This window comes from Artibeus jamaicensis, unplaced genomic scaffold (assembly GCF_021234435.1).
Source record: "Artibeus jamaicensis isolate MK-2021 breed Jamaican fruit bat unplaced genomic scaffold, CSHL_Jam_final contig_463, whole genome shotgun sequence".
NCBI lineage: Eukaryota > Metazoa > Chordata > Mammalia > Chiroptera > Phyllostomidae > Artibeus > Artibeus jamaicensis.
In genome coordinates, this window is record NW_026521841.1 from 1,219,959 (window position 1) to 1,232,643 (window position 12,685).

Consider the following 12,685-nt stretch of genomic DNA (forward strand, 5'->3'; position numbering starts at 1 on the left):
GAGCAACAAATCTGCAACAAGTTTTGCGTTAAGGTTGAACATTCCTCCACAGAAACTATTTGGATGATTCAGAAGGCTTTCAGGGATGATGCAATGAGTGCAGCACAAATGAAATGTGGCACAAACACTTCAAAGATGGTTGAGAATCTGTTGAAAGCAATCCATGGTCTGGAAGGCCTTCCACAAGCCTGACACCTGAGAATGTTGAACATGTATGAGCTGCAATCAACAAAGATTAGAAAACTGTGTGAAGACCCAGGGTGATATTTTGGAGGGGACTGAGGCATCATTGTCCTATGTACAATGTCTCTTGTATCTTATCTCTTCTTCAATAAATGTCTCTATTTTTCCTATTACATGGCTGGGTACTTCTTGAAGGACTGACTGGGTTTTTTTTTTCTAAAAATTTTTATTTATTTATTTTTAGAGAGAGGGGAGGGGAGAGAGAAAGAGGGGGAAAGAAACATCAATGTGCAAGAGATACATCTATCAGTTGCCTCCCACTTGACCCCAACCATGGACCTGGCCCACAACCCAGGCATGTGCTCTGACCAGGAATTGAGCCAGTGACCCTTCAGTTTGCAGACTGGTGCTCAGTTCACTGAGCCACTTCCATTCTTTCATTTCAGTTTATTTGTATTTTTAGATCTAAAGTAAGTCTCTTGCACACAGCATATACTTGGATCAGTTGTTGCCTTTTGCTTGGGGAGTTTAACCCCTTTATATTTAAATTATAACCAAGAAAGAACTTCCGTCATTTTGCTAAGTGTTTTCTGTGTCTCGTAACACTTTTGCTACTTCATTCTTCCATTATTGCCTCTTTTGTGATTGCTTTTTTTCTAGTGTGCAAATTTGATTTTATTCTCAGTTCTTTATACATGGGGGACCACAAAAAGGAATTTATTTATAAAAATTGTATATTCTTGCATGCTTAAACTTCAGTAAACTTCAAAGTATTCTCCATTTGATGCAGTACACCTACTGAGATTTTTTCCACTGCTCAAAACAGTTTTAGAACTCATTTATTATGACGGCCTCTCAGTACTTCTGCCATTTTTTTGTTTCTCCTCTTCTGTATCAGCAAAATGTTTCCCTTTGAGGACTCTTTTCATCTGGGGTAACAAAAAAGTCACTCAGGGTGATATTGGATGATTAGGGAGGGTGGGGAGTGGGGGTCATGCCATTTTTGGTCAAAAACTGCTGAACACAGTGCAGTGTAGGCAGATGCATTTGTAAATCACCCATTGTGAAATGGGCAAATGCTTTGAAAGAGTCTTCAAAAAAATTCCCTGAAGCCCAAGGCAGCCTTTCACAACACCAGCTGGTACACTGAGATGGGTTCCTAGACACTCACTTTGAAGTGGTCCTGCCCTCCAGAAGATAATTCTTTTTTTGAGGGAGGTCCTCCTTCATATATATAGTTTCTGTTCTTAGTAGTTATCCTGAGGAATTGATTAACATCTCAATTGTATTACAATTCAGTTTGAATTAATACCAATTTAGTTTCAGTAGTTCACAATAACTCTGATCCTTCACAGCGCTGTACTTCCCATGTTGTTATTGTTACAAATTTTATCTTTATGTATTGTGGACCTGTTAACAAAGGTTTAAACTATTAATTTATGAATTTGAATTTGAAATCATATAGAGAAGGGGTTAAAAAACACAATTACATGTTCTTGTTTCTCTTTGGAGAGAACAAATCTTTAGTCTTGTACAAAAACAATTGCAGTGTGATTAGATATTATATTAATATATATATGTATATATGTGTGTATATCTGTGCAGCTACCTTTACTGATGTTCTTTGTTTCTTCCTGTGTCTTTTGAGTTACTGTCTGGTGTCCCTTTATTTCATCTTGGAGGACTCCCCTGTAGCATTTGTTCCAGGGAGAATCTGTTAGTGACACATTTTCTTAGTTTTTTTTTTTTTTTTAAATCTGGGAATGTCTTAACTTCCTCCTGTATTCTTTAAGGATAGTTTTGTTGGATATAGAATACTTGTTTGGTATTTTTTTCCTCCCTCAATGCTTTAAATATGTCATATTCTGGCTAACACAGTTTCTGATGAGGACACTGCTGTTAATCTTACTATGGATTCCTTGTCTGTGATGAGTCACTTCTGTCTTACTGCTTTCAAGGTGGTCTCTTTGTCTTTGGGTTTTGACAATTTGACTGTAATGTGTTTCAATGTATGTCTCTTTGAGTGTAAACTGCTTGAAATTTGTTGAGATTTTTGGATGCATAGATTAATGTCTTTTATCAAATTGTAATATTTTGGGCCCTAATTTATTTGAATATTCTTCTTTCCCTGTTTTCTCTTTTCTCTGTCTTTGGTACTCCCATTATGCATATGTTTGTATGATTGATGGTGCCTCACATATCTCCTAGGCCCTGTTCACTTTGTTAATTTTTTCTTTAGCTCTTTAGATTTGAGAATCTTTAAAAAAACTTTTAAGTACATATTATTGATTATGCTATTACAGTGTTCCCAATTTCTCCATCTTTATCCTCCCTCCACCCTACACCCCCAAGCCCTCCAGCATTCCCCCAGACTAGATAATCTTAATCGATTTACTTTTAAGTTCACCATTTCTTTCTTCTGCCTGCTTAAATGTGATGTTTTGTTCTGTAGTGAATTTTTCATTTTAATTATTGTAATTTTCAAACCCTAAATTTCTATTTGTTTTTTATTGTAATTTCTATCTCTTTATCTATATTCTCTATTTGATGGGGTGTTATTCCCTGGTTTCCTTTAGTTCTATTTTCATGGTTTCTTTTAATTCTTTGAGCATTTTTAAGACAATTGATTTAAAGTCTTTTTCTAGTAAATTCAATGCCTTAGCCTCCTAGTGGACAGTTTCTATTAATTTATTTTTTCTTGTATTTTACACTGTATTTCCTTGTTTTCGTATGCCTTATAATTTTTTTGTTGAAAACTGGTTAGCTTGAGACATTAGGTCCTTATCAAGGGTTTGGTTTTCTTGCTTGTCAGGTTGTTGTTGTGTGCTTGTTTAGTGTTCTAAACTATTTTTGTAAAGTCTGTATTCTTTGTCATATGTCAAAACTGGGGTCTGTGCACCATTAGCTTGGTGGACAACTAATGTTTTGACAGTATAAAAATGGCTGCTGGAACTCTCCTAAAACAGAAAGAAGAAGAAGAAGCAGCTCCCTCAGTCTTTGAAGACTGGATCTGTTTAGGAGCCCTTCACCATTCTATCTTAGCCCCTATGTTCTGCTTTTATGGAACCTGAAGATCAGCTAGAGGTGAAAGCTGAAGTTCTGCTTGAGTCTTTTCTGAGTGTGAATCCAGCCCTGGTCATGTGTGAATTTGTTGATAACTGGTTGTATCTGAGCTTTTAAAAGTCCTTATGCCCTCGTGTACCTCCTTTCCCAAACACTTCCAGGTTTTTTTAGTCTATTTATTGCTTGTCCCCATTGTATAGGTCCTGGCACCAGGGTATTGTACTAATACTTATGCTTTTAAGTGCTATTGCCAAAACCATCTAGGAAGCCACCCCAGCCCTGGGAATGCTCTGAGTTGGTCAAAACGAAGACAAATCCTTGCCTCAGTCCTTCAGAGAGCCACCAGACAGGTTAAAAAGCAACCACAAATCTTTGAGAAAAAGGTTCATATTGCTCCCTCTGGCACTAGTAACCTGCACCTGGAATGAAAATTGCTGTCTTCATGATCACAGCCAGTGTGGGGAATGAAGGATGGTACATGGGTAATTTTAATTGTGATGATGCTCATTTACTGAAAAGCAGTAGCTTATCCCCTCTCCCCCATCTATCCCTGATCATTGTAGGTTTTTGTCTAGATTTTAGAATTCTTCAAAAGTTCATTATAACAGTTTTTGCCAGATGATTAGTTGCTTTTGTGGAGGAATGGAGCCCTAGAGTTTCCCATGTTGTCATTTTCAGTCCTATCGCTTTTAGGTCAGTGTATTTTACAATGATCCTCAGGTCATTTCTACTATCAGTGAGGCCTGGGAAACATATTCCATGTTCCTCATCTTGGGCACCCCCACTTGCTCAGCTTCTCATCATGTCTCTTACCCAAGTACATATTTAATAATGTGATTTTCGGATCTCTACTCTCCATGATCAAGGTTCTCTAGGTCTTTTTATTAAGTAATTAATGTATTTATTTAATATATTTTATTGATTATGCTATTACAGTTGTCTCATCTTTTTCTCCCCTTTGTTCCCCTATGCTCTGCACCCCCTCCCACCAGCATTCTCCCACCTTAGTTCATGTTCATGAATTGTACATATAAATTCTTTGGCTTCTCCATTTCCCATACTATTTTTAACCTTCTCCTGTCTATTTTCTACCTACCTTTTATGCTTCTTATTCCCTGTAGCTTTCTCTCCATTCTCTCTCCTCACCCTCCCCACTGATACCCCTCCATGTGATTTTCATTTCTGTGGTTCTGTTCTTGTTCTAGCTGTTTGCTTAGTATGCTTTCTTCTTTTTGTTTCCTTAGGTTTGGTTGCTGATAGTTGTGAGTTTGTTGTCATTTTACTGTTCATATTTTTATTGTATCCTTATTCTTAAATAAGTCCCTCTAATATTTCATATAGTACAGTCTTGGTGATGATTAACTCCTTTAACTTGACCTTACCTGGGAAGCACTTGATCTGCTCTCCCATTCTAAATGATAGTTTTGCTAGATAGAGCAATCTTGGATGTAGGTCCTTGCCTTTCATGACTTGGAATACTTCTTTCAAGCCCCTTCTTGCCCACAAGGTTTCTTTGGAGAAATCAGCTGATAGTCTTATGGGAATCTCTTTGTAGGTAACTGTCTCCTTTTCTTTTGCTGCTTGTAAGCTTCTTTCCTTATATTTCATCTTGAGCAATGTAATGATGATGTGCCTTAGTGAGTGCTTTCTTGGATCCAACTTCTTTGGGACTCTGAGCTTTCTGGACTTCCTGGAAGTCTATTTCCTTTGCTAGATTAGGGAATTTCTCCTTCATTATGTTTTCAAATAAGTTTTTGATTTCTTGCTCTTCCTTTTCTCCTTTTGGCACACCCGTGATTCAGATGTTGGAACATTTAAAGTTGTCCTGGAGGTTCCTAAGCCTCTCCTCATTTTTTTTTTGAATTCTTGTTTATTCATTCTGTTCTGGTTGAATGTCTATTTCTTCCTTCTTGTCCAAACTCTTGTTTTGAGTCCCAGTTTCCTGCCCTTCACTGTTGGTTCCCTGTACATCTTCTTTTATTTCACTTTTTGTAGCCTCAACTCCTCCTCTATTTTGTGACCATACTCAATCATCTCTGTGATCATCCTGATTACCAGTGTTTTAAACTCAGCATCTGATAGGTTAGCTATCTCTTCATCACTTCGTTGTTATTTTTTCTGGAGCTTTGATCTGTTCTTTCATGTGGGCCATATATATAGTCTCTGTGCTCCTGTTACATAGTAATGGGCAGAACCTTAGGTACTCACCAGGACAGGGCAACTCATGGTTCTGTGTTGTAGCACTGTACATTAGGAGGGGTCTGAACAGGAACAATACCATTTGATCAGCTGTTGGCCAGCTTCTAGTCACTTCTCTTGCTATCTACAAGCAAATTGGGCCCTTCTAGTGTTGATTCCCTGGTGGATGGTTTTGTGAACATTTTAGGACCCTGTAGGTCTCTCCAATAAACTCCCCTGTGGGGCTGGGAGTTTCTCCTATCTCCACAACCCCCACAGGTTTTTTCAGGCAGAGGTTTTAAGACTTTATTTCCCCACTCTGGAACCCTGGGTTTCATGGTATGTCTCACTCCTGAGTTGTTCCTCCTGGTTTATGTGCATAAAAATGTGGGATGACCCAGTCTGCCAGCTGCCACCTTGCCTACCATAGTCCTCTAGCCACCACCTTGTGGCAAGTCCTCTCCTTTCCCGCTGCCCATCTCCACCCCTCCTACCATCTGGATGAATGTTTATTCTTTAACTCCTTGGTTGTCAGACTTCCATACAGTTCAATTTCCTCGCAGTTCTGGTTATTTTTTGTTTTTAAATTTGTTGTTGTCCTTCTTTTGGCTGTGTAAGGAGGCAAAGTGTATCCACCCATGCCTCCATCTTGGCTGAAAGTGTCTAGGTCTTTTAAAATTTTTAATATTCTTCTTTATACATGGTCCTGGAGGCTCCCATCATGCCCTGCCATGGCTTAGCCATAGGGAGGCTGTCCCTCCTTTGCCCCTTTTCAGGAAACCTGAGGCAGCTGTAGTGTTCTCAGGTGATGATCCCCTTGGCAGGTGACCCTGCACAATGCTCAGGGACTTTTCATGTGGATTTCTGCCAAGGAAACTCCTCCTACCCTATGGAATTGGCTTATTAAAGCCGAACACTTGGAATAGTTTGCTTTTCCTGTCTTTCACCTGAGAGGTTAAAAATGCTGACCAAAGGAGAGCCAAGGTTAGAGCTCTGCAGTACATGGTAAGAGGGTCCTCACCAAATGGTCCTTCCTTTAGTAAGAGTCTTGGGTGGGTTTCCCTGAAAGCAGAGTTGAGCAAGGACATGGATGAAAGTAGTTCATGCAGGCAGCAATGCCAGGAAGCAAGTGATGGTGTGGGGAAAGGAAGCAGGGAAGGTGGCAGAGCCAGGAGACAGTATGTTCATGAATCAGTCACAGCTGTGGGAAACTGGGCCATTGCTCTGGGTGGGACCTCGGTTCCTGTTATGAATCACACTTTAGAATGGCTCAAAGAGGTTGAAGAAACTGTCTGTCATTGATTGAGAGCCACTCCTGAGACACTAACTTCTGGCTTGCCCCCATGGCCAGAGATTCCCTCAGGTAGACACAGGAAGCCATTGGTTTATGCAGGACCTGTCTACCTGGGATGTTCCGAGAGGATGAATAACAGGCTGTGAGTGAGACCTGACATTATCTGATTCACTTCACAAACATTATGGAAGTCCTACTCTGTGCCAGGATAGAGATGTAGTAGTTCCTAGGACATACAGTTTATCTTCTAGTGGGGACAAGGATAACAGGCTAGAAAGCAAGCCAGCAAGCAAGTAAGCCAGATGATATTGTTAGTGATGAGGGCTACAAAGAAAATCAACAAAAATTATGAGATACAATGAGAGAACTGGAGCTCTGGCCACTTTAGAATGGTGGTGAGACACTCTTTCTGAAGAGGGTAATATGAACTGACAGCCCCAAAGAGGGAGCAATAGGAAATCCTAGCAAAAGTGTTTCAGGAAGAAGGAACAAGTGTTAATGTCCCAGGGCAGAAATAAGTTTGGCTTCTTTGAAAAACAGACAGAAGTTATGTTTGTGAATAAACTATGGTATATTCACACAATGGAGTACTACACAGCTGTAAAAAAGATAAGAAAGATCTCTAAATGGTCTCAAAATGAAATGACTCAAGACGACTGATTTTGAGTTATTTTCAGGACACACTACTTCCAGAACACTTTCTGGATCTGGAAATATGCTCAGCCCATGTCAGGGAAATGAAGAAGAATGTCTATAGTAAGTCACCCTTTGTTGAAGAACAAAGATAAATAAGAAAATATAGAGATATCTACTTATTTCTGCAAAAAATATAGAAAAATAAGCCGAAATTAAACAGGTTGATTAGGGGTGAGGGGGAGGGGTTTGAGAATGGGTAGAAAGAAGGGTGAAACAGGAAAAGGATATCAGGTATTGAGACTCAGGGTGATATTTTCTTGAATATATCTCTTTTATTAGATCTTAGAAGTGTAGTAATGTTTTATACACCTTTCACATACCCCCAAACAAATAAATAATTGAAACCAACATGGATAAGAAGTTAATGTGAGATGAAATTCAAACAACATGAATTTAGCTGTAATAAATTAATAGCATAACCACATTGTAGGGTGTGGGGAAGAAAAGAAATAATCTAAGTAACTGTGGAATAAGTATCTTGATTGAATATTGTAAAGCTAAAGACAAAATGTACATAAATGTTGTAACTTATTAAATGCTTCTCTTTCAAGAGTATGATTAGCAATTCTGAAATTTTTTATGTATATACTACAACAAATAAGTCAATAATTATAGATAATGAAAGCTGGTTTCTCAATATTGAAGAAGTTACAAATAAGCTAAGGTGGGGAGGCTAAAATAAACCCTGTACTGTTGGATTAAAATCTGACCTACCAGTATGAACTCATGGTCAGTACAGATTGTGCATGGGTGATTATACATACAGATATTTCTTGGCTCTGATGAAAGGTCTAGAAACAATGGTGTTTAGGAGCAATGATCACACCCAGTGCCTAGATCTTGGTTTTTAAAATCATTCTCCAATGAAAAGGAACCAGGAATCCATGGAGAAATGACTAATTTCAGGGTTGGGGCAGAACAAATTCTAGGTGAGTCTGGTGGTGCCAGAAAGTAAGAAATCCTCAAAACAAATAGACAAACAAATAAACAAAGCAAGAAGTGGGGCATCTGGAAAGAACATAGAAGCCAACCTTTAGGAACTCCCAGTGGTCAAAGCTAAACAATATGAGCAACAAAATAAACAATAATATTAGATTTTAACTCAAATAAAGTAAATAATCACATGTCATACTGTAGAAAGAAAGAAAGAGAAAGAAAGAAAGAAAGAGAGAGAGAGAGAGAGAGAGAAAGAAAGAAAGAAAGAAAGAAAGAAAGAAAGAAAGAAAGAAAGAAAGAAAGAAAAAGAAAGAAGAGGCAGCTTTATTTGCATTAGTAAATGTAGGGAAAAAGAGAGAATACACACACACATATGAAGTCACAAGGTCTGCAGTTGGCAATCTGAAGGCCCAATAGAGCCAATGGTGTAGCTATAGTCTGAGTGCAAGTCCAAAGCAGGAGATAACCCATGCCCCAGCTTGAAGACAGTCAGGCAACCTTTGCTCTGCCTTTTTGTTCTATTCAAACCTTCAGTTGATTGGATGAGGATCATCACATGGGGGAGGGCAATCTTCTTTACTCAGTCTACCAATTTCAATGTTAATATCCTCCAGAAACACTGTCACAGACACATGCAGAATAAGGCTTGGCCAATATCTGGGCACCCCATGGCCCAGTCAAGTTGGCACACATGAACCATCTCAGATGACTTTTGGATTCTCAGTTTAGTCAACTGGTAAACTGTGGTGCTATTTTCTGAGGTGAGGAAGACAGGAGGAGAAAAACATCTGAAGACAAAAATCAGAGAAGCTCATGAGACTTCTAAGGGAATGTCAAGCAGGCAATAAACTCTAAAAGTCTAGAGTTCATGGGTGAGGTATGCATTTGAGAGGGCTCTGTGCATTGAAGACTTGAGCTAGCATGAGCACACCAAACGAGAAAAAGTAGAGGAAAATGCTGAGGACTGACTGAGGCTGGGACCCCCACTATTCAGAAGTCAGTGGATTGAGGAAGAGCAGCAAATCCAAGAAAGAATGGTCCTGAGGCCACTCGCTCGTTCTTGTTTTCAGCACTATCTGAGATGGGGTGTAACTGTTGCAACTCCATGTACCTGGACAGTCATCTGACACAGAGTTCTCTGACTTGTTCAGTCCATCCCAGTGCAGTACGCATTCCTGAGCACCTCCTGTGTGTCAGGGGCCTGTGGGAACAAAGACAGGGCCTCTGCCAGCAACAGACTGCCAGGGAGATGACTTGTGGCAGACCCCTTCAGTGCCCAGGAGACAACTCTGTCTTATTTCATGACCACTGACTAAACACCTACTGTGGTGCCAAGTGCCATTTAAAGAACTAAGAATGCAAAGTCAAATGAGACATGACTCTACTGTCTAGGAGCTTATAGTCTAGTGAGAAGGCAGACCTAAAACACATATTTCAGTAAAATATGACAATGTTTCTCCAGGAGACTTTATCATAATCGCTTCTGAAAGCTAGATGTATCTGGGGAGAAAGGGGTCCAGGTTTGTTTGGCAGAAGCCAACCACCTCTGCTTACCTGCCTCTCTCCCAAAGCCCCCATTGTCAGTGTGTGATGCAAAGGCTCTCTCCAGAATGAAATAGGTCATTTTACTTCATTTCATTTTTATAACCAACAAATGTAACAGAGCTGTTCCTGTTTCCAACACGTGGTAGGGCAGACAGACAAAACTGAGTGAAAACAGACATTGCTACATGTGTGTGTGCACCCCATGCATGCACACCCTGTGCACGTGCACACACGCACACACACACACACACACACACACACACACACACACACTTTTCTCTGGCTTCCAAATTTCTTATGTGTTAGGTCATTTTCCTCTCTGGCCAAATGGCTGCCTGCCGAGTACTGGGGCAGCCCATAAATTGTCCTGCCTTAATAAAAAACACAGCCTTTATTGACAGCAGGGCTGCTGGTAGAAGCAGTGCTGCCAGGTCGTAAAGCAGGGCCTGGTGTCACTCCCACGGTGAGGAGGCAATAAAGGGCCTAGGGGATTACCTGGTGCTCCAGCAGCTGGCTGCAGTGCAGGGACGTGGCAATAAGCCTAATGGATCCCTCCTGCCCCCTGCCACCTTGTAAAACATTCTAGTTAAACACGATTCCTCCCTTGCCCCAGAACAATTTCTTTCAGGGAAAGAGGCAGCTCCCTGAAAGAGGCACTGTCCTAAAATCCCAACCTGGCAGTAGAAAACAAAATGTCCAAACAAGAGGGAAGTGACATCTTTGGGTCTTTAGCACCTCCCCATGTCCGTCCCTCAGCCACATCATCAGACCTGCTTAGCCAGTGCCCATGTGAATGACCCTGGCACAACTCTTTCTCCAGACCCCTGAGCTGCACAGCAAGGCTGCAACTAAGACCTCCAGGGAAGACCGTCCGCCCATCAATGGGTGATCACCCACAGAGTCCACAGGGACAACTCACTCCCCAGTGACTAAGTATCCCAAACCTGCTCCACTTTTCTTGGGCCTCTGATCTCCCTTCTCCTAGCAGACCACATCAACCGTGCCTGGGGAAAGTGTAGAGACTCCTTTATCTTCCCAGTACCAAACCTACAAGCCTATACCCATTGGCTACTCCCCTGTTTCCTTCCTTCTTGTTCCAGCAGGGGCATCACCATCCTGCTGTCCAAGGTGAGGCCTCCCCACCATGTTGGCCTCTCCTTACACTTTCTGGCCCCACCAGACACTTTAGTTAGCTTCACTCCACCTCGTTTTTTTGACCTCTCCATCTCAAATGCATCCCTCTCAGCAACTCACCCTTAAGTTTTTCCCATCAAAAATTACAAACAAACCATCTGTAGCTATTGTTTTTTCTTTCATGTTCCCTTCTGCTGGCAAAATTCTTGAAGACTTGTCTCTAATTCCTTTCTTCATTTCGCACCTTCCACTCTCCATGCCCACTTCCAACCTGGCTTCTGCACACCTCCTGCTTCTGTTGCCAATGAGCTCATTCAGCAAGTATAAATGACACAGTGAGTTGGAAGCTCATTTGTGATGTAGAGAAAAAAATAGAGGAGATAAGGAGATGGGTTTAAGGAGGAGGTTATAATTTTAAATAGAGTGATCAGGACATCAAAGACCTGAAGGAGACAAGACATGACTCGTGCATATCTGGGGAAGAACATTCCAGACAGTGGGAACAGCCAGCACAAAGGTTCTGAGGCAGAGTGGTCTGGGAGTATATATGGGATAACTAAAAGGCCAAAGTGGTGTGGTGTGGTGTGGGGAAAAAAGATGAGGTCTGGGAGAGCCTTTGGGACATGGGACTTGGGCTGGGTGGAATGGGAGCACAAGGTCAGTGCCGTGAGGGCAGAGAAGTGACACAATTTGAATGACATTCCATGGAGAATGAAAATAGGCCATAGGAGGCAAGTGGGGGGAGCAGGTGGACCAGTAAGAAGGCCTGGGATAAGATGTGGATACAGCAGTGGAGCAGAGCACTAATACAGCAGTCTCTTGGAAGACTTGAAGAAAGCCCTGATCTGATCACCATAGGGAAGTGCTTCCTCCATGGCAGCCTCCATGGCAGCCTCACTAGACCAAGGCCAGTGGTCTAACAACTGGCTAGCAAATTTCTCATGAGCTGGTAGGAGTGGATTCCAGAACAGCACAGGGGACCTGGGAGCTAGTTATGCTGAAAAGTGAATGTTCTTGATTTTCTCTAAGGTTATATCCAAAAAGACTTCCTGACAAGTAGGATGTGGGAAGAGAGAGACACAAGGGCCAAGGTGACTGCAAGGCCATAATAGTGATCATGTACACTCGCTGCTGTTGCCACCTCTCCTGGAACTGCTCCTTCTCTGGATGCTGAGGCACTTCCCCCTGCTGCTGCTCTCTGTCTCTTGCCATTCATTTTATACTCCAAGCAAGCCTCACCTGCTGGTTCTGGCCTGCAATGGCTAGAGTTTCTCAAAATCCCTTTCCAGGCTGTCTGCTCTCTGATGCTCCACGGTGCTCAGATGATCTCACCCACAGCTCCCACAGTCTCCCACGTGTTGCTGACACACCAGCCAGCATCTGGGCCCTGCTCTCTTCTGAGCTCAGGACCCACAAGCCCTAACAGTTCTCAGGCCTCTCTTTTTGGATGGCTCAAAAACACATTAAACTCTGTTAACATGTGTAAACCTGAACTTCTGATGTCCCTACTCCTCCCAGCCTCACACTGTCCCCACTAGCCACAAAAGCCCTCACTCATTGTTCACCTCAGAGTCAGGTGACTTGTCCCAAGTTAGACACCTGGGACTGCTCCTTAGCTCCTCCTGTTCTTCCTCCTCACATGGAACCCTTCTCCAA